Consider the following 22,040-nt stretch of genomic DNA (forward strand, 5'->3'; position numbering starts at 1 on the left):
TGCTGGCCAATTGAGTGGAACGTCCGCATTTGGCAGCCATCTTACCACAGGCAGCACACTAACTCGTAGCATTGAGTTTTAATGATGCATGTACTTTTAAATGACCATAACTTGCTTAATTTTCTACCGATTTTCAAACGGTTTGGTTTGTTATAAACGTCAAAGATGTACCTATGACACTGCATACTTATAGAAAAAAAAATATAATAAAGAAACATGTTAAAGCATCCAGAATTATAGCCACATTAATAACGTTTGTAAAAAACCAAACCATTTGAAAATTGGTAGAAAATTGAGCAAGTTAAAAGTACATGCATCATTAAAACAATGCTTACGAGTGAGCGAAAACATCACACACACTCATGAAGTCATATCTGATTTAATGGGTCCATTATCATTTTTTTACACAAACACCACTGAAAACAGTTTTTCCTAAAATATGTTCATAATACATTATGGAATAGAGATTTACCAATAAAAGTAAAATGTAAAAATATATATTTAGTTAAAATGCAATAAATTGTTCCATCTATGAAATAATTTTTAAGCTCAAGCAAACCCTAAATATACTGTTTCACTCAGAAATTATAAAAACAATAACAAAAGCACGTTTAACAAATGCATGATGCTAAGAAATGCTAAAAACTGAGTGACTCCTGTATAAGATCCACACACATATCAATTATAATGGGATTTACTCCCAAATTCATATTTGGTAATTGTTAATGACTGCAGTTATTCAGTTTGTGAATGTGTTATTTAGAGATCACAGACTGAAGCTTCACTGCACTCACAACACATTCATATCAGATTGATGTTTCATTTTCTCTTACTGCATACTGCAACTGATCTTCAACAGATGAGTGAGGAACTGTTAAATACAGACAAACACAATTATTAACTGGATGTTAGATGTTGTTTAGTCCAAAATATAACAACCTAAACAATCAGATATTTCACCTCTTAGTTTACAGCATTTGAAAACCAGCACGACTGTTACTATCAGATATGTACAAACTGCCAGCAGAGAAGTGATCATGTTGAAGCCAAACGTCTTCACATGAGAAGCTCCTGAAACTGAAACTTATGTTATCATGCAGTACTGTACATCTGAACAACAACAACAAACAAAATCACTTCACATCATTTCTAGTGATAGGCCAATAGATGCTGATATGTCATACGATATTTGGGATTTTTTTATCGCCATCAGCTGAAAAACATTTTCAATCGGCCGGTAAATTTCTCTAATACTTACATTTTTAGTTTGGAATGAAAACACAATCAGTGCCACTCAATGTTAAGCGACCATAGTAAAATGACCAATCATTATTCACTTTTTAACATGACGTTATGTTGTCACACACCACACTAGTTCAACACACTTATTCAAACAGTACTGTGAGACATCAGATACACATTAATTATGTCTTGTAAATGTTTTAAGTACTTTAAAAGGGTATATTATGCATAACAAATGTTTTTTTTAGTTTCACCAATTTTCTGTTTGTCTCTTATTTACTGTAATAAGATTTGTTTTATATTTTCCTCATATCGGCCATACAGCTTTCTTAATATTGGTGTCGGCATTGGCCACAAAAAAAACATATTAGTCGACCATTAATCATTCATATAGACTCACACCTCTGACTGAGATCCAGCTCTTTTGAGATTCTCCTTTCTCTGGGTGTTTACAGTAGTAGAAACCCTCATGTGACTTTGAGACTGTAGGGATGATCATCATGTCTCTTGTAGTCTGACTCTGCACCACTGATCCATCTTTATAAAATTCAGCTGTCAGGTTAGAGGGTTTTTTATCTCGATATAAACAGCGTAGAGTCAGATTATCTCCTTCAGTCACAGGATGAACAGGACTGTCCAGAATCACATCAACATCTACACAACAGAAGAAATAACTGATGATTAAAAATTATAAAAATATTCTGAGATAATAAAACATAGCATAAATATTTAAAGGAATAAATTATGCTTTGTTTCCTTGCTTTATACATTTAATTTTAAATGTCAGTCTAGTCATTTTAAAACTTTTTTAGGTTAAATTTATAACCGTACATGTTTTTCACAAACTTCACCAGTTTATTTTTAAACAAGAATATTATTTATTAGGCTTAACTAACATTGCATTTGCTAAATTGTGAAAAGATTTCTGATATCTCAAACGCTGTTGCCATGGCATTGCGTCAAACTTTACTTTTATTTCAGGCATATTTAAGGCTCTTGGCGTGCTTAGATTAATTTGAAATTTGGCACACACATCACAGTTGTCGACTGTTAAGTGTCACAAAAAAAAAAAAAAAACAGACAAGGCATGTCTCTTAAGTGCTTCACTAGCACCCCCGTTTGTCTAAAATATGGTGTTTCTTTTACCTATACAGTCCCCAAATTGGTCAGTAACAACAAAAAAGTCCACTGATATTTACCCACTTGATGCACATGCCCACTGTGCATCGATTTCTGGGAAGTACCATATAGCCATGAAAAGACGTGCGAGGGCCCGCCATCACTGCTTGCAGCTATATTTTAGATTTAAGATGTCAAATAAATCTTTGGTGTCCCCAGAGTATGTATGTAAAGTTCTAGCTCAAAATTCCATATAGATAATTATAAGATGTTAAAATTTCCACTTTGTAGGAGTGAGCAAACGTGTCGTTTTGGGTGTTTCCTTTAAAATGCAAATGAGCTGATCTCTGCACTTAATGGCAGTGCTGTGATTGGATGGTGCAGATTAAGGGGTGGTATTATCCCCTTCTGACATCACAAGGGCAGCCAATTATAGCATTCAAACATGGAAAAGTCAGATTTTCATGTTATGTCAAAAGTCAGATTGCCAGTTGCTGACTTTCTGGCGCTTTTTGACTGTTTACCGTTTTTGTTATATGGTAAGTTACATGGGATGGAAAAAAATCTTGAAATCAGTTAACTTTTTTTAAACACGTAATTCAAGAAAAAAAAATAAGAACGATTTTTTATCTTTGTACTGAAAACAATGCAAAAATACTAGGTAATAAAGTATTTTTTTTGCAGTGTAACTTTAATATAAATATCAAGATTTTATGTAAAGAAACAATGGGAGAATATGCACAGAAGTTTGCACACATATGCATGTCATGAACAAAGAGTTTTAATGAGGAACAAACTCAGACAGTTTTATTTTATTTTATTTTTAAGTAGTATGTGGGTCAAAGGCACCAAATTCTAAGAAAACACGATTGGTTCTGAAATAAGCCAAGTACAATATAAATGAGCGTTTTTTCACAGTCTGAAAATATCATTTCAAATCAGAAATGTAACAGTGCAAACCAACAAAAATGTGCTAATGTGTAGTAGGTTAAATGTTGAACATTGAACTTGTTATAAGTGCATAGTTTGTTGCTTTGTATATATAGCAAACCTAACAAGTTTAACTGAGGAAACCGATTGTCTTAATTTGAGTTTGTAAATAAACCTTTTGTTATTTTAAATGAGTTGTTGTAATTGTTACTAAATGTATTCCTCACATCAACGTGTACAGTTTAAGACTAATTTACTTAATCTACACATCTAACAAAGCTCCAACTGGTGGTAACTAATGTCACGATTTACTAATGTACTAATGCAGCCACGTGCAAAGCATGTTGGGAACCGGAAAATCCTCTTGCCAGTTTCTTCAATGCTACTTTAAAACAACAAGAATCATTCATCTCATACATTTAATAGATAAATAAAAGCTGAGTGAACATGATAAAATGAAAAATCCTGAATAGGTGAATTAGACTGTTAGATTGAATTGATCTATTATTAATCTGGATTTATTGAATTATTTTGAGCATTCGGTTTTAGCATGTGTTAGTACAGTAGCTTCTTTTAAAACACACAATAAAACTGTGCACAAAGAAGCTCATAAGTTAACAGAAACTACAGATATAGCTGGTGTTAAGTTTATTTATTGAAGAGAGCTGTAATATGAATATAGTCTTTAAATACAGCAAAAATCTGACAAAAACAGACATTGTGAATAAAAAAATCTCAAAATCTATTACTTGAATTAAAAGATGCACATAGATTAGTACAATATAAAATGCACACATTTGCACAATACAACCATAAACTCTAGCATTACACATTTAAACTTATAATGGTATTTTTAAAAACATTTAGTTAATTCTTAAACAAGAAAAAAAAAACTTGCATAACAATCATGGTACAATCTTAGAAAAAAGTTATAAACGTTGTCACTGGGGTGGTAGCCTACCTTTTCAAAAAGTACACTTAAAAGATGCATACTGGTACCTCAAAGGTACATATCTGTACCAAAATAGTACATATTAGGACTTTAAAAGCTTCCTGGAAAACTTGGAAAAGCTGCTGGTAGAGGTGTTAGTGAGACGAGCAGGTGGTCAAGTCTCAATAGCAAAATCCTTACAGTGCACTGGAACATTCGTTCCGTAGAAAATTACCAAATGCAATGCAAAAACCAGTGAGCATTGAACTTTTCTGAAGCTGTCTATCTAAAAATCAAGCAAGCCAAATCAATTAACTTCATGAAACATGACAGAACGTTTATAAAGACAAAAGTTTTTTGTTTGTTTTAATAAAAACACTAAAGTACTATTCGGACAGGATTAGTTTTACATAGGGATGTGGGGTAAAGCAAGTTTTTTATCAGAGCTTCTCAGTGATTTTAGTCCAGTCCGAATGCTCCATGTCAGTTATCATTACGGACAATGTCAGTAAAGATTATGGCGACTTTTACCTTCTGTTAAAAGGTCCGGAGAAATTACCTCAGGTTATACTAATCCAGTGCGAATTGACCAGCTGTAAATATACACGTAAATCGCGTCATTTCCTTTTAATTTGTGGGTTTCTTTAAAATATAAACGCGCTTAAAGAAGCATTTACTTGCGTTCTAGACAGAGAAACAAGTCAGTTAACAAGTCAGTTTCTGAATAAAACACGACACAAACTTTAAAAAAAAGTCAAATTTACTTCTCAGAGGCACGGAACTGTTTTTGAAACTGACGTTCTCCCCAAACTGAAATAAATAACAGTGTTTCGTGTTTTCCTTGTCTGTTTCATGTTGTTTGCACATCTGATATCAAGCAGCAAGGTAACGTGCACGTGAAGACGAGAGGTGACGCGCTGCGCCAACGAGTTGCCCATCCCACTTCTGAATGTTTTACAGAGATTTCTAATCCTGTCCGAATTGACCATTAATATTACCAAGGTCCTGTGGTAAAATTACATTACGCCATCTACCCCTGTAAAACTAATCCCGTCCGAATAGGGCTTAAGAATGGGAACATTTCCCGATTCACTCTGTGTATCAGCATAAAAGGTTAACGATGCGATGCATCAGTTTAAAACCTGTGCATCGGATAAAAATTTGCATCGCGATGCATTGTTTCTAAAATATTTTGTATAAGTAAAAAAAAGGATATATTTACAGAACTTATAATAAAACAAAAAAACTATTAGTAATATAATCTTACTGTACAGTACAGAGTGTGACTAGACTTTGGATTTTGGGCTGCTGAAAAATTAAACGTTATAAGAATAAATAATTAGTCTACAGTCATGTCAATACCAGTAGGGTCAAGTAGGGTAACCTATATGAGAATAAATTAAACAGATATTTTATATCTCATATGAATTCTACAAACACATCATTCAAAACCTTTGCCATCCTTATTATAGCAATCAAGATGTAATGGCTTGCTAATACCACACTGACCATGATATTTAGCCTACTATATCTTACATCAACATCTCTGTCTAAACTAAAGTATTACATTATTCCTACAACAGTAACAAAATATAAATGAGCAACTTAACATATTTAAAGTAATGTTTATCTTTAAACTATACATATCAAACATGTTTTTCACTCTCCAGGTTTAGGTGATGATACTGTAACTGGCAAAGGCCAAAATTATTATATAACACTTCAGTACAGTAACTAACTAGCTATTGTATCACCTGTAGAATAATCAAACATCAGGTCTACATGAACAAATGAAACATTAATAGAAAAAATAGCTATTAGAGAATCAAAGATTTGCAAGCATTTACTCTGAAGCACATGAAGGTTTGGATTAATAATATTAAGTATTGTTAGCGTATTGCCGTCTTTTCTCATCTGGGCCTTTATTTGATCTGAGCATAAGTCACATCAGCAGATCCAGAAGCCACATCTGAAAAAACAAATGAATGCAAAAGACTAAAATCAGTTTGAATCATTCAATATTTAACTTTATTTACTGAATGATTCTCTTTTCACTTTAGTTTATTATTTTAGTTGACCTCACCTTTATCTCCTATCTTCACTTTAGAGTAAACAGTGTCACCACTTTCACTGGTACTCCCTAAAAATGCAAAGAGTTAGAAAACTTCATTAAAAACATCCCAACATTTCCAGTCCTCTCTCTGCCATCAGTTTCAGTTCTTGGTAACTTTGTCTGACATGTTAGTTAATCAATATAAACTTATTTTTTATTTTACAACTCAATAACAGCACCTCAAAATCATGCTGTTGTACTGAATTTCACCACAAGTGTGATTTAAATGTTACGAAAGCATGATATTACTAAGATAACATGACTACAACATCAGGTACCTAAAGCTGTGCACTGTTAAAGTCAGCTACCAAAGACAATAATGAATAAAATAAAAATAATTTGAAATCTCTCTGATGATCATAAGGCAGACATCTCAGGAGAGATCTTGTGTTTCTTTACCTTTCTTCTCTTTCTTTTTCTTGTTTTTTTTCTTAGGCTTCAATTCAATATCAGCGTAAGTGAGATCAGCTGATTCACTTTCATTGTCTACAATGAAGAATAAAGAAATGATTAGAGTTTTATCCTCTCAGTTTTTAGATTTACTCTACTCGTTGTTTTTACCTTTGCTCTTGAGTTTATTTTTCTTGAAGTTGACCTGTGAATACATGGCATCACTGGGACCGGCCTGAGTCACTGCTGAAGAAAAATGATTTGAATCTTAAAACTTTTCAACTGATTCATTTTTGTGAGATGAACTATATTAGATGAGATAAATACATTACCTGAGCTTGCGTCTTTATTGTCCGTTGCGTCAACAGAGTCATAAATATTAGCATCTCCTGTAATGAAGGAACAAAATAATGAAAAAAGTTTCAATAGATCATCTATAAAAGCTTTATATCTTTATAATAAAGTAAGTCTATAGAAATATTGTTGAACATTGATATTGACAAAAAAATGCAAATGAAAAATAAATGCATTTGGTATTTTCCCATGTTAAACTCTGTATCAGCTGTTCTGGGTGATTGATTGGGTGTTGCTTCAGGTATGAGTGTTTTAGTCTGTTGCTATGCAGTTACTAGGGTGTTCTGGGAGTATGTTAGGATGTCACTGCATCAGCTCTTATAAAAGCAGATTTCATACTGTATGAATGTTACTGTAGACTGACCAGACTGCAGTGGAGTGAATCCATCTTCACTTTGTATCTGATTTGATGTCTGACCGATGATCTGATGTGGACTGGCAGCTGACGGAGACTGAGAGACTTTACCTACAGTAGTCAAACACAGTCCTGCTTTAGGAATATTTACTTTTAAGTTTGATCAAAAAAAGATAAAACATTAAACTGACTTTTAAGTCAGTTTGACAACAGGGATATTTATTACAGTATACAAGAGACAGAACTTCATGCTGTATTAAAGGTGAAGTATGTCATTTTTGCGCCTTTGTAGCAAAACCAAACAGGATCAAGAAAAATAGTGATTGTTTTAAACAGGTCTTCCAAAACATTTCAACATGACACTGCCATCTGCCTTTGTGTTAAACAAAACAGCAACATATTTTAAAGCCAATTTCATGATTTCGTAGACAACACTGCTTTACAACACTGGTACTGTTTTAGTTTATTAGTTTTGTTTGTTTTAATTTCACATATTTAAATCCTTAATATGTACATTTAACATGTTCTGTTTGGTTTTATTTTGTTCTAAAGTTGGTATAGTGGTGAAAAAATTAAAAGAGGAAGTGGTTCTGGACCACCAGTGTTTTAATGGCTTGTGAAATGGTCATTACAAACATTTAACTGTTTAGGGGCTGTTTATGCAACACATCCTCACCCCATGTCGTCAATATTTGACGACACTTGACCATTCGTCAATATGTGACGGGGAGGGTATACCTTTCGCGTCATTTTTTGACGAACTGGGGACTTCAATACTATTACGTCCGTTGCATTCTCTTTCCTATTTTCTTACCATTTTCGCGTCGGTTTAGGGTTAGATTACGCAAAATTAAACAGTGTACGCGAAATTAAACAGTTGTCACCTGGCGTTGGGGTTAGAGTTAGGTACGACAGTTGTCACCTGGCCTTGGGGTTAGAGTTAGGTTTGGGTAGGGATGTCATTATGTAAATCTAACCCTAAACCGACGCGAAAATGGTAAGAAAATATTGACGACATGGGGTGAGGATGGGTTGGTTTATACTTGGTATTAAGATGTGTTTTGGTCAATCGGATCACAAGTGGACAAGAGAGACATATTTCTATTTACACCTGGTGTTTTAATCCGTCTCCTTTGTCCATTTTCAACAGCTGCTGTCCTGATTTTCTGAGGGGATGGTCTGTGGGTCCCTCTGTTGTCATTTAACTCTTTCCCCACCAGCGTTTAAAAAAAAGTTGCCAGCAAGCGCCAGCATTTTTTATGATTTTCACAAAAGTTAAATGCCTTTCAGAAAATGTTCTTTAAATATATAAACATGCTATATATCAAATGAAAGAACAGACCATTTGCTTTCAAAAAAAAAAAAATCTTCATATGTCCTCTTTTTCACCTCTGAAATATGGGTAGTTTTCTTCAAAAATACAAAATGGTATTAAAGCCATAAAACCATCAAAACTCATCAGGAACTGTTTTTTCATGCAAATGTTTTCTCTTAATTGACCAGATAACTCGTCAATGGCGGGGAAAGAGTTAAGAGGCGGTCTTTTGTGGCTGCTCGAAACCATTTGACCACATCCGAATCTACAGCACATGCGTTTTTCACTGCCTCTGAATGTGGTCGAAAGCAGATGAGCTCAAAGCGTTTTACACCTTGTTTACACCTGTCTTTAGCGCCGTCCACTTGTTGATCCGATCGACCAAAATCTTAATACCAGGTGTAAACAGCATTTCAAGTGTATAAAAGCTTAGCAACACAGTGTTTCTGAACTGCCAATTTTCCTATCGAGAGGTCGAATGCATTCTGACTGAATTTTTTATGTGTGCATAAATGAACTTCTTACTGTTTAAAATATCACTAAACTGCACACTGTAGTATCATCAATTGGAAACAAATAAGTTTGGTCATGTGGACTAAAAGTGGAGGACCACCACAGACACGCTAAACGGCAGTCCTTTACTGTAACTTAAACAAAGGAGTTTTTGAAAGTTATAATAAAGAATAGCTGGTGTGTAAAAGCTGTGGCTTGTAGCAAACTTCTTAGAGTGCCTGACTTAATCTCATTCAAAGGTGGTTCAGGTAGAACTGGTTACAAAAGCACCAAAATGTTTATACTGTACATTAAACTATGATAGGAGACAAAAACAAACATTACACACTTCACCTTCATGGTTTGGACATTCTGTGCAAATGTGTCATTGATGTATGATATATTTCTGTGAGGGCAGAATATTCAAACCTTTTTTGTTTTTGTACCACCACAACAAAACCAAGAAACTGATCAAAAACAAGACGCTAAGTCCGACAGCCACTCCAATTATCAGACCAGAAGATCCTGAGAATGAAGAAGTAGAGATTCTTACACAACCAGAACATTTGCAGACTGGACTAATGCAATTTATACCACGGGTCTGTTGAATGCTGCATTCTGATTGGCTGAGAAATGTTCTATGGGTGTTGATTATTTTTCTGCAAACCGCACACCTAACTTGTCAAATGTCTTAAAAATAGTCAACAGAGCAATGTTTGTGGTAACCGTGGTATAAGCGGAATAATTGACTCCGGTCCTTTGAATTATTTCAAAATAATGCACACCTGCGGTGTAACGGCACTCCTCTTCGCGTCGTGCCGCATTACCACCTTGGTGTCATTATTTTCTTATAATTCAATGGCCCGTTGTCAATTATTCATTATCTATTATACTCATCATTAAATATATTCATGTAAATATAAAGGTGGCACCCACTCTGCTCTCAAAGTGTCTAACAACACCCCATGCAGCAATGACTAAATTCACAATATACTGTAACACAATGTGTCTTATCTTATTGTATAATTATATCTGTAATTTAAGACACAATTATCATTGTCACCGTCCATTTTAAGGGATACAATGTTTTATTTTTGGAAATAGCAAAAAAGGGCGTGGACATTTAACAAATATATAAATATAAGAATCATTTCTTTCAGTAACCTACAGAACAGCTAAACATTAAAATGACATTCAAAGAGTTCATCATGAGCGATTATAAAAGCTCTTCAACAAAACATTCAGTTCCCTTTCAGTCGGTCACTACGACGTCACGTCGTGACCGACGAATTGGGAACCGCTTCGCGGGTGACCTATCTGCTTCGAGAAACCTTTAAAACGCCAATGAACTTGGCATGCAGATAATTGCATCTGCCGGCGCCGCCCCGCCGCACAGCTATTTAATGAGCGGCAGGTGCAGTTATCAAATCAGCTTTTTAGCTTCGAAAGCTGGCAGACAAACACTGCTCACGAGAAGCTGCTCTGATCCTGCGAAATAGATCTCTGCGTGTCAGTTGGTTGGGCGAAGGCACCACAGCGAGGCTCGCGAGTGTTTTCCACCTCTTTCTTTTCACTCTCTTTTTGAGTGTGTGCGTTCTCCTCCCTGTGTGCTTCATCAACTACACAGCTAAAAGAGTGATTTCCCCTAAAAGAGCTGCAGTTGAACTTGCGTCTTTTTAAAGACAGCCGTTCACTGCTCACGGGCGTTAAAGCGTCTTTTTAAAGATGTCTTTTCGTCCGTGTTCGACTTCTGGATGCGGCAAATACATGGGTCCTCGCGATGGACATGATCGCTGTCTCTCATGTCTGGGTCTCCAGCATGCTGAAGCAGCTTTCATGGGAGGGACATGCTCCGCTTGCGAGAGCCTGACTCTTGCGGATCTGCGGGGTCGTGTGGCGTTTCTCCGGGAACGCCGCCCTCCGTTGCTGATCACCGCCAAGAAGGCGGCTGTGAAGCTACGGAGAGACGACCTCCGCCTCACGGTGCTGAATCGGCAAGCTGGTTCGTCCAGCGGCCCTCAGCCACCGGATCCGCAACCATCTGAGGTTCCGATGGAGACGGAGAGCGCGCGTTCTGCGTCGCTTTCTACCTCTGTCGGACCTCCCGAGGATTCGGTGTCTGTCGTAACATCGGAGGGGGGGCCGTCACTTTCGGACGTGGATCCCGAGCCTCTCCCTCCTTCGGGAAGGGTTGCGGTTCCCGATCTCGACCCGGAGATGACGGCCATGCTCGCTCGGGCTGCGGAGACGGTCGGGTTGGAGTGGAGAGCTCCTCCCCCTCCCGTACCGTCCCGCCTAGACGATTGGTACTTTGGGGCTGCACGGGCTTCACAGTGTTCCCCACCGGTACCTTTCTTTCCCGAGGTGCATGATGAGCTGACTCGGACGTGGAAAACCCCGTTTTCCTCCCGGAACCGTCCGCATCAGCCATCACCCCTCACCTCCCTCGATGGGGGGGGCCGCTAAAGGGTATGCCGGTATCCCGACAGTGGAGCGCTCGGTAGCGATGCAGTTGTGTCCTGCCGGCGTCTCCTACTGGAAGGACCGTCCTACTCTTCCCTCACAGGCCTGCAGGCATTCGTCAGCTTTGACGGAGTCTGCATATCGGGCTTGTGGGGAGGCGGCCTCTGCCATACATGCCATGGCTTTGTTGCAGGTTCATCAGGCTAAGGCTCTGAAGGACCTGCACGAGGGAGGTCACGATTCGGCGGTCTTTAAAGACCTGCGTGCGGCTACGGATCTGGCGCTACGTGCGACCAAGACCACCGCACAGGCCGTCGGTCGTGCTATGTCCACCTTGGTGGTCCAGGAGCGCCACCTCTGGCTGTGCCTTGCGGACATGCGGGATGCCGATAAAACCCGGCTTCTAAACGCCCCGGTGTCCCAGGCCGGCCTGTTCGGCGAGGCGGTGGAAGACTTCGCACAACAGGTCTCCGCCACCCAGAAGCAGACTGAGGCTCTGGCTAACATCATGCCGCGTCGGAAGAGACCAGCACCTGCCCCGTCGACGTCGGCACCTCAGTCTGCCCCTCGCCGAGGGCGTCCTGCAGCGGCGGCCGCCTCCGTTCCTCATCGGGGCCGTCCAAGAAAGCGAGGAACCGGCCGTCAGCAGCCCGCCCCGCCCGCTCAGCCCGCTAAGCCTGGTGGAAAGCGAAAATCTAAGCGGCCCTGAGATGGGCGACCTGGAGGTGGAGGGGATCGCTCTTCGGGAGATGGTGAACGCACCACTCCCCCCCCCGGAGGAGGACCGGGTGGGGAATCTTTGGTTTTCTTTAATTTCTGTTCCGCCGGCTTTTCAGCCGGCACCCACAAAACCACAAAAAGAGCGAATTCCTCTTCCTCCTCCAGGTCATCAGAGGCAGTCAGGTGTGACGGATGGGCTCATAACCCTACGTTCTCCCCCTCCTCTCTCGCCAAAGGATGTGTTAAGCGCACCGAGATATCTTCATCAGAGTCTTCCCCGCGCAGCCATCCATCAGCGGAGTCAGGTGAGTGCTCATTTTCACAATACACATGTCAACGCAGCCCAAGAGAGCGCGTCATCGAGCACCACCGTTCCGCTCGCCGCGGGTACTACGATTGTGCCGTTAATTCCCCTCGCCCGGTATCTGGAAGCTTGGCAACAACTTCCCAGTCCGTCGCGCTGGCTTTTACGCACGATCCGTCTTGGCTATGCGATACAATTCGCCCGGCGACCTCCCAAATTTACGGGCATCCGTTTCACTATAGTGAAACCCGCCGATGCGCACGTACTACGTGCAGAAATTGCTGTCTTATTGGCGAAAGACGCGATTCAGCCGGTTCCTCCAGCCGAGATGAGGTCAGGGTTTTACAGCCCTTACTTTATTGTACCCAAGAAAAGCGGCGGGTTGCGACCGATCCTGGATCTGCGCGTTCTGAATCGAGCACTTCACAAGATGCCGTTCAAAATGCTTACGCAGAAAACCATATTTCAATGCATTCGCCCACAGGATTGGTTTGCAGCCATCGACCTGAAGGACGCGTACTTTCATGTCTCAATCCTTCCCCGGCACAGGCCGTTTCTCCGCTTTGCGTTCGAGGGAAAAGCATATCAGTACAAAGTCTTACCGTTCGGGCTCTCTCTCTCTCCCCGCGTCTTCACAAAAGTGGCAGAGGGTGCTTTAAAACCTCTCAGAGAGAGCGGTGTTCGCATCTTGGCATATCTCGACGATTGGCTCATTATAGCACAGTCGCGTCAAATGCTTTGCACTCATCTAGATCGGGTGCTCAAACACCTCGCCCGTCTCGGTCTTCAGGTCAACCGAGAGAAGAGCAAACTGTGCCCGACACAGAAGATCTCTTTTCTCGGCATGGAATTGGATTCGGTCAATCTTACAGCACGCCTCACGGAGGCGCGCGTTCAGTCGATTCTGGCTTGCTTGAATACGTTTTCGGGCAAGACTGCGGTCCCTCTGAAACAATTTCAGAAATTACTGGGGCATATGGCTGCAGCCGCGGCTGTAACGCCACTCGGTTTGCTGCATATGAGACCGCTTCAGCATTGGCTTCACGACCGAGTCCCGAGGAGAGCGTGGCTAACCGGCTTTCACCGTGTCACGATCACACCGAAATGCCGTCTCACTTTCACCCCGTGGTCAGACCCAGCGTTTCTCAGGGCGGGGGTGCCACTGAGACAGGTCTCCAGACATGCAATAGTATGCACAGATGCCTCCAACACGGGGTGGGGAGCCACGTATGGCGAGCTTGCAGCTTCAGGAGTATGGACATCACCCCAGCTGCATTGGCACATAAATTGCCGAGAACTGTGGGCTGTATATCTTGCGCTCGTCCGCTTCAGCAGCGAGTTGAGAGGCAAAGATGTATTAGTTCGCACAGACAACATTGCGACTGTTGCGTATATCAATCGCCAAGGCGGAGTGCGCTCTCGTCACATGTCGCATCTCGCCCGCCATCTCCTCTTTTGGAGTCAGAAGAATCTGAGGTCTCTTCGTGCCATTCACATCCCGGGGTCGCTCAACGTAGCGGCAGACGCGCTTTCCCGAGCAGCGCGCCCCGGCGAATGGCGACTCCACCCTCAATCGGTCCAGCTGATTTGGAAACGTTTCGGCAGAGCGCAGATAGATCTGTTTGCATCTCCAGAAACAACCCACTGTCGCCTATTTTATTCACTGAACGAGGGATCACTCGGCGTGGATGCATTGGCGCACAGCTGGCCGAGAGGTCTTCGCAAATACGCATTTCCCCCAGTGCGCCTCATTGCACAGACATTGTGCAAAGTCAGGGAGGACGAGGAGAAAATTCTTTTAGTTGCTCCATATTGGGCCACCAGGAGTTGGTTTCCAGAGCTCACTCTCCTCGCGACAGCCCCTCCCTGGAGGATTCCCCTGAGGAGGGACCTTCTGTCTCAAGAAGGGGGCACATTATGGCACCCCCGTCCCGATCTGTGGAACCTCCATGTGTGGTCTCTGGACGGGGCGCGGAGGTTGTAGGTGATTTACCCCCGGCGGTATCTAACACCATCGCTGCAGCGCGAGCGCCGTCTACGAGACAGGCGTATACGCTGAAATGGAACCTGTTTGTTGTTTGGTGTACTTCTCAACGAGAGGACCCCCGAGAATGCCCGATCAATATTGTGCTTTCATATCTCCAGCACCGCTTGGAGAAGAGGCTGTCACCGTCTACTATTAAAGTAGATATCGCGGCAATATCCGCGCATCACGTACCCATAGACGGTAGATCTGTGGGTCAGCACGATCTGGTCATTAGGTTTTTAAGAGGTGCACGGAGGCTCAATCCTTCGCGTCCTCCCTCTATTCCTCCTTGGGACCTGTCCATGGTGCTGAACGCTCTCAGGGACTGCCCGTTCGAGCCTCTGCAGACAGTGAGTGTCAAGTTTCTCACTATGAAAACTTTGATGCTCCTCGCACTGGCTTCTATTAAGAGGATAGGGGATCTTCATGCATTCTCGGTCGACGATTCGTGCCTTCAGTTCGGGCCGGCTGAATCCAGCGTTACACTGAGACCCCGGCCGGGCTACGTGCCTAAAGTTCCCACCACTCCCTTTAGGGATCAAGTGGTGAGCTTACAAGCTCTGCCTTTGGAAGAGGCAGACCCAGCTATGGCTTTGTTATGTCCTGTACGTGCACTACGTGTGTATGTGAATCGCACTCAAAGCTTCCGGACCTCAGAGCAGCTCTTTGTCTGTTACGGTGGTCAGCAGAAAGGGAGAGCTGTCACTAAACAGAGGATGTCTCACTGGATTGTAGACACAATCGCCCTGGCTTATGAGAAACAGGGCATTCCCTGCCCTTTTGGTTTGAGAGCCCATTCAACCAGAAGCGTGGCTTCATCTTGGGCTTTGGCTCGTGGTTCCTCGCTTTCAGATATTTGTAGAGCTGCTGGCTGGGCGACACCTAATACGTTCACTAGATTCTACAGTGTTCGTGTTGAGCCGGTATCCTCTCGAGTTCTCTCATCAGATCAGTGAGAACATCGAGGAACGGCTCCTGTGTCGGCTTGGAGCCTTTCTTTTTGGCTGCGCAGAAACCGCACCAGTATGGAAGGCCATTAAGGCAAAAACGTTACAAAAAATGTTTTTTGTCTTTTTCCACCGCTTGGCGGTCGATGTTGCGGAGCATCGGCTGCCAGCCTCTCACTAGATGTATTCTTGACTATCTGGGTGAGGCTAGCGCCCACATTGCGCCCCCTAGTGGTTTCTTTGTGAGTATTTCCGTGGAAAGTTTATGATTTACCACGTTTCCCTTAGCGGAGTTCGTTCCGCGCCTCTCTAGTGTTGCTAAGAGAGTGTATTTTTATAGACCTCGTGTCTTTTTATCCATCACCTTAGTGGTAGACCCCTAGAGGGTTTTTCTTCCGCAGCGATCTTAGTCCCGCCTGACGAGTTCGCTTCCCAGTTCGCCTAGTCACTATCGTGGGTTAAGGAACAAGTATTGACCGGCCTCTGCTTCAACCCCATTTCCGTTCCCTTTAAGAGGAGAGTCGGAGGGTTTACGCAGGCACTGGAAGGGTCAGCTTCAGTGGCGCTTTGGTAGGGATTCCCAATTCGTCGGTCACGACGTGACGTCGTAGTGACCGACTGAAAGGGAACGTCTCGGTTACATATGTAACCCTCGTTCCCTGAAGGAAGGGAACGGAGACGTCACGTCCCGTCGCCACAGTTTGCTGTTCCACTGCTGATATCGGCCGGACAATTTTCTCTTTCTGGCCAGCTTTCTCAGCAAAAAATAGCTGATTTGATAACTGCACCTGCCGCTCATTAAATAGCTGTGCGGCGGGGCGGCGCCGGCAGATGCAATTATCTGCATGCCAAGTTCATTGGCGTTTTAAAGGTTTCTCGAAGCAGATAGGTCACCCGCGAAGCGGTTCCCAATTCGTCGGTCACGACGTGACGTCTCCGTTCCCTTCCTTCAGGGAACGAGGGTTACATATGTAACCGAGACGTTTACCTTGTGCTCATTACCAGGGACAAAACTGACATACTGAAATTTTGTCTCTCATTCAAGCCTGTAATTTATCTTTCATAATTTAACACGACAACACATTTCTGTCTGTACTGGAAAAGCTATAAATAGCTTAGAAATATTAAAAACAATTCCACATTATTTGTCTTAAAATATTTGCAGTTTTTATATGCGTCTTATTTCATCATTAAAATGTATTGTGTATTTAATGTGTTTATGACCTGGCCTCTGAACTAACCTAGTAAACTACAGGTTAAAACCTAAAAAATCTAATTTGTCATTGTGTGTTGATAATGACTTTATATTGTGGATGATGATGAATACAGATAAACAGACTCACCTGATACTGTCAGTGTAACTGCATTACTGATGTCTGAGTATCGTAATCCATTGATATAATTTCCTCTACAGGTGTAGTTACCTGCGTCAGACTCATTAAAAGATCTGATTGTGTAAATCTGTTCATAATGCTGAATGTCTGAATCATCTTTATACCAGCTATAATTCCAGCTGCTGACTGCTCCTCTATTAATGACACATGTAAGAATGACAGTTTCTCCTCCATATAAATGTCCAGCAGGCCAAACAGACACTTCAGGTGTTGGTCTTTCTGTACAATGACAAACAATTTACACAAATGTTTACTTAATTGCAAAACATATATGTTGTATCATGTAACTGGTTTTAACCAATGTAATTGCAGTTACCACTTGTTCAATGTTTTAGGAAATAAAGAGTTTAGTTCCAAAACACAATAAATCCATTTTGACAAATTTCGGTAAAAATGTGTTTTCTTTACCAAGAAAGTGACAAAAATGGAAACCACTATTTTCTGTTACAAACTTTCACATAGCATCTTTAGGTTATAATAACAATAAAAGTTCTAATCCATTTATTATATAAAAAAAACCGCAAAATACAATAAATACATGAGCATTTTTTTTCAAAATGTTATAAATCTATTAAATCAATATATAAATGTGCATTTATCTTTGCCATAATATATTCATTTAGTTGACTAGTGGTATACACTGATTTAAAAATAAACATTAGGGGTGGTTCCCCGGATCGGGATTAGCTTAAACCAGGACTAGGCCTTAGTTTACTTAGGAAATATAACTAGTTTTAGCAAACATGCCTTACTAAAAACATTACTTGTGTGCATTTTGCGGCAAAACAAAGGGCAATTATGTATTTTAAGATATGTCAGTGCAAGTTGTTTTCAGTTTGGACAGCTCTTACATTTATTTTTAGTCTAGGACTAGTCTAATCCCTGTCCGGGAAACCTCCCCTATATGGCATCAATCGAAACACTTACTTTGTCATATTAAGAACACTGTCATTGCTGCTGTTATCCTTGGTGATCAGCTGTAAAATGTTTTGGTCCTGCTCGATTTTTGTTTGCTTAAAATAATGTAAAGTTTTTCATAAGATCCTCTGGGGTCAATGTGTTAGCATGACAGAAGCTTGATGCTGTCGGGAGAAAAAGCAATGCCGATATTTTTCCGTCTCCCGAGTGCCTCTTGCGTAAATTATTTGATTTTGAAGGCTTATGTTTCTTCCCCGTCACAGAAAATCACCACAGGTTTATCAATGCCATCAAAATTATTATTATTTTTTTGTTTGTTTGTTGATCACAAAGTACAAAGTAGATGAGGAAACCTAGGATTCAAACTAGTATTCAAAGCGCCGCCATTATTGTTAAAAATGCGTGGAATGGTGCGCTGTGTTGAGTGGAGGACTGGCGTTTATCGTGTTTTGGAAAAAAGGGAGAAAAGTACACTATAAATATCAATTAATTAATAATTTACTTTTTAATACTGACCTAATACAATACTGATTTTGGCGGTTACTAATAAAAAAAGTGTTTATCATGTTTTGGAACCAAACTCTTCAAATAATGTTCATGGTACAATTTAATACTACAGTATGTACTGTAAAATAATTTCACAAAGTGAAAAAATGGTGAGCCACCTCTGATGTCAACATCCAATCACAGCACAGTTGACTGAAACCACTGCCTGTGTTAGGTATAATAACATCTGATAAATCTGTTACTAGTTACAGTAAGTGAAGCTATGAAGCTGGACAGAGTTAGGCAAACTATTGACAAAGCCAACTGAGCACTGAAGCAACTAAGATTATTCAATAAGCCATCTGTATTATATTTACATCACTTTGCCTCCTGTCTGCTGTTTTCCCTTTTCTCTGTATCTACCTCATGGTTTATTTAAAGTATTAGCTCACAACAAAGAGATCTGAAACTAGACTTTAATTTTTAAAGAACAATTTCAAGGAAGGCCTTACATTTCAATTAGGCTTAATGGGTTATTACTTAAAATAAAATAATGAAATGAGTGTGTAACAGAAGAGAGAGTTCAGGCACCTCTACAGACTGTAATATACTGTTAAAAACTTGATGATTACTGCAAGTAGTAAATCTCAAACATTAAGACTTTTGGATCTTTGGCATCCAACATTCCAACATTCAGCCATAGTTGAATCCATCACCTCACCATCATAACTTTAAATTTCACTTGTTTATTCTTATAAAACTAATGTCCATTGTTTTCAGAACAAACTGTAATATGTACCGTTACATTTCAGATACATTCGAACATTTATTTGACTAATAGTAAGATAAAGTCTTTCTAGTTGTTATCTGATGTATGCACTGAAAAAAGCACATGGACATTCATTGTATGACCATAAATTAGTCAGTTTAGCTCAATTAAAATATTATTAATTTGAAAACATGTATTTTAGTTTTACTGAAGAAATTTATCTTGTTTAAGTTGTTGAGAGTGAAGTTGGATTAACTGAAATTTGAGTTTGTGTCCTAAAACCCAATGAGCCTTCATTGAATGATCATAAATTGCTAATTTTAGGGCAATTCAAATATTATGCATTAATAAACATGTATTATATATATTTATGAATGTATCTTGTTAAGGTTGTACATGTAATGAGAGTGAAGTGAATTGGATGAATAAGTAAAATTTGAGTTACAAAGGGAATGCTTAGGACGATTCTAAGGGCCCATGAACTATTGAGGGCCCAGCCGAGGACTGTGCCACATGCGTAACCCCCTTAGCTGGGACCTCTCTCCCTCGCTCCCTCCTCGAACTCCTGAAGAGAACAAGGTGTGTGTATTTATTGCTATATGCTATGATATCTGCATATGTGCACTTCTTTACTATAAAACCAGTGATGCTGGAGCAATACAATACAGTTTCATTTCCACTGTAAAGTTTTCGCTCTGTTCATCCCAGTTTTTTAAAAGAAACAAGGTGATCCATGTTTCCTGCTTTGTGTTATAATTCTGACGTGAAGTCAGGCCTTATAAGCTGTTTTCATTAACATAGCCTGTATAAGCTAATTAACATAAACTACAAATTCTATCAGTTACACACCCCAATGCTTTGTAACACAATATGCCAACACTCTTAGAACGGGTGTGTTTAAAAACAACACATTACTGTTGATCCTGGGACAACACACTAAATGCGTTGTACCAGAATCCACCCATCTCTGTGTTATTATTGAAACAACACATTTTGTGTTACTTTTAACACAGCTTGTATTTTATTTTAACACAAAATCAACAGAAATGACACATAATGTGTTAAAATTACACATAATGTGTTCAAAGCTTAACACAAAAAGATAAAATTAACACATCCTATCTAAGGGCCCTATTTTAACGATCTAAGCGCATTGTCTAAAGCGCACAGCGCAACGTCTAAATGGGCGTGTCCGAATCCACTTTTGCTAATTTAACGACGGGAAAAATGATTTTTGCGCCGAGCGCATGGTCGAAAAGGGTAGGTCCTATTGTAATGGGAGTATTTTGGGCGTAACGTGCAGTAAACCAATGAGAGTCACAGCTCTCATTCCCTTTAAAAGCAAGTTGCGCTGGCGCTATGTCTAATCCCTATTTAGATGACGAACTTTGTAAAGTGAAAAACTAAGCGGAGGAAGAAGATCCCCAGTTTAAGATTAATGTTAAATAATTGTGTTATTTTTCACTTGTATTGAAATTGTTATTTTTTTATTAAAACCTTTAAAACCCGTTTTCTTTTAGTCATGGAAGTAAAAAGCAGGCTTGTAATTGCTTTAAATGTATGCCTATCCAATATCATCAAAAATAATTTACAAGTATGTAAGATAAGGTTTGTACTCTAAAAATACTTTATTTGTAACAAACAGGAGATAAAGAAATTACAAACGGCTCTCCGCACGTTTCAGCACTTTGGACAGCGTTTTTTTTAGCAAAGAGTTTTTTTAAGCATTACTTACAAATGTTTCTCATCTTGCCATATCCACAGGTACATCATATACAATAAATCCGTGAGGTAGCATAAAAAAAACATTTAAAAACAGACGCATTTGTTTAAAGCAAAGCATTTATTTTCTTACCAGGCTGCAGGTGAAGCAGCTCTTTGCGCCTTCTAACGTCTCATAATCAGTCCTCAATTATGTCCAAGAGACTCAATAATAATCTTTTACATTCAATCCTTTAATCTTTCATATTTAAAAGCATTTTTGTGCTGCTGCGCATTTATGTACTTTGTGATAAGCAAACCCGCGTTGTCCTCCCGTTTATAGGCGCATATTACTAATGCGCTCTTTAAATAACATAAAACATATTGCGCCATTGACTTTAGACTTTAGACCAGGTTTTTGTTGGTCAATGGCGTAGTCTATTTTAGTTGCCTCAAAATAGCAACGCGCCAACAATGCGCCTGAACACACCTCGTTTTTCAGACCAGAACGCCCATGGGCGCAAAGGGGGCGCAAATGCATTTGCTATTTAAACAACGCGGCGCTAAACGTGAAAATTAGGGTGGAAACTAGCGAAAGACACTTGCGTCGCGCATTGCGCTGCATTGCGCCGGGTGTAAGATAGAGCCCTATGAGTTAAGGAAGTATTTTTATGCATTCGAGAGTCGAGTTGATTGTGATAAGAAATGCAACAAAGGCAAAACTAGTCCAGTAAAGTATATTAAAGCTTCTCACCTCACAACAGCTTTAAGAAACAACATATCATCCTACCCATTTGACTGTTTTGGTCGTTTGTCCATTCCCTAAAATACGACCAACAGATGCGTTTACTAAATTAGCGCCTCTAACAGCCACAAGTGAAACTTTATATATTAGGGTATGAAATTATATTTTGGGGTATAATTTTGCTGTAATGAAATGCATTTGGATATGATTTTCAGTTTAAACTGGCAGGATTAATTGTATTTATATTACACATTACACTATTCAGGCATTTAGGGGAAATAACGTACCCATTTATTTATTATATGATATAAAACACAACATACAAA

The 22,040-nt window shown here is 40.1% G+C and overlaps 1 protein-coding gene across 2 annotated transcripts in view; it reads right to left on the bottom strand.

Moving 5' to 3' along the window:
• Positions 1-707: 707 nt before the first annotated feature.
• LOC141362787 (obscurin-like) overlaps positions 708-22,040 on the bottom strand; it is a 537,091-nt gene continuing 515,758 nt past the window's right edge. For both annotated transcript variants that reach the window (XM_073865032.1, XM_073865030.1), the window contains exon 17: positions 708-871. The gene's annotated coding sequence lies outside the window, so the exon portion shown is untranslated. The remainder of the gene's footprint in view (positions 872-22,040) is intronic.

Source organism: Misgurnus anguillicaudatus, unplaced genomic scaffold (assembly GCF_027580225.2).
Source record: "Misgurnus anguillicaudatus unplaced genomic scaffold, ASM2758022v2 HiC_scaffold_29, whole genome shotgun sequence".
In the NCBI taxonomy this organism is placed as follows: domain Eukaryota; kingdom Metazoa; phylum Chordata; class Actinopteri; order Cypriniformes; family Cobitidae; genus Misgurnus; species Misgurnus anguillicaudatus.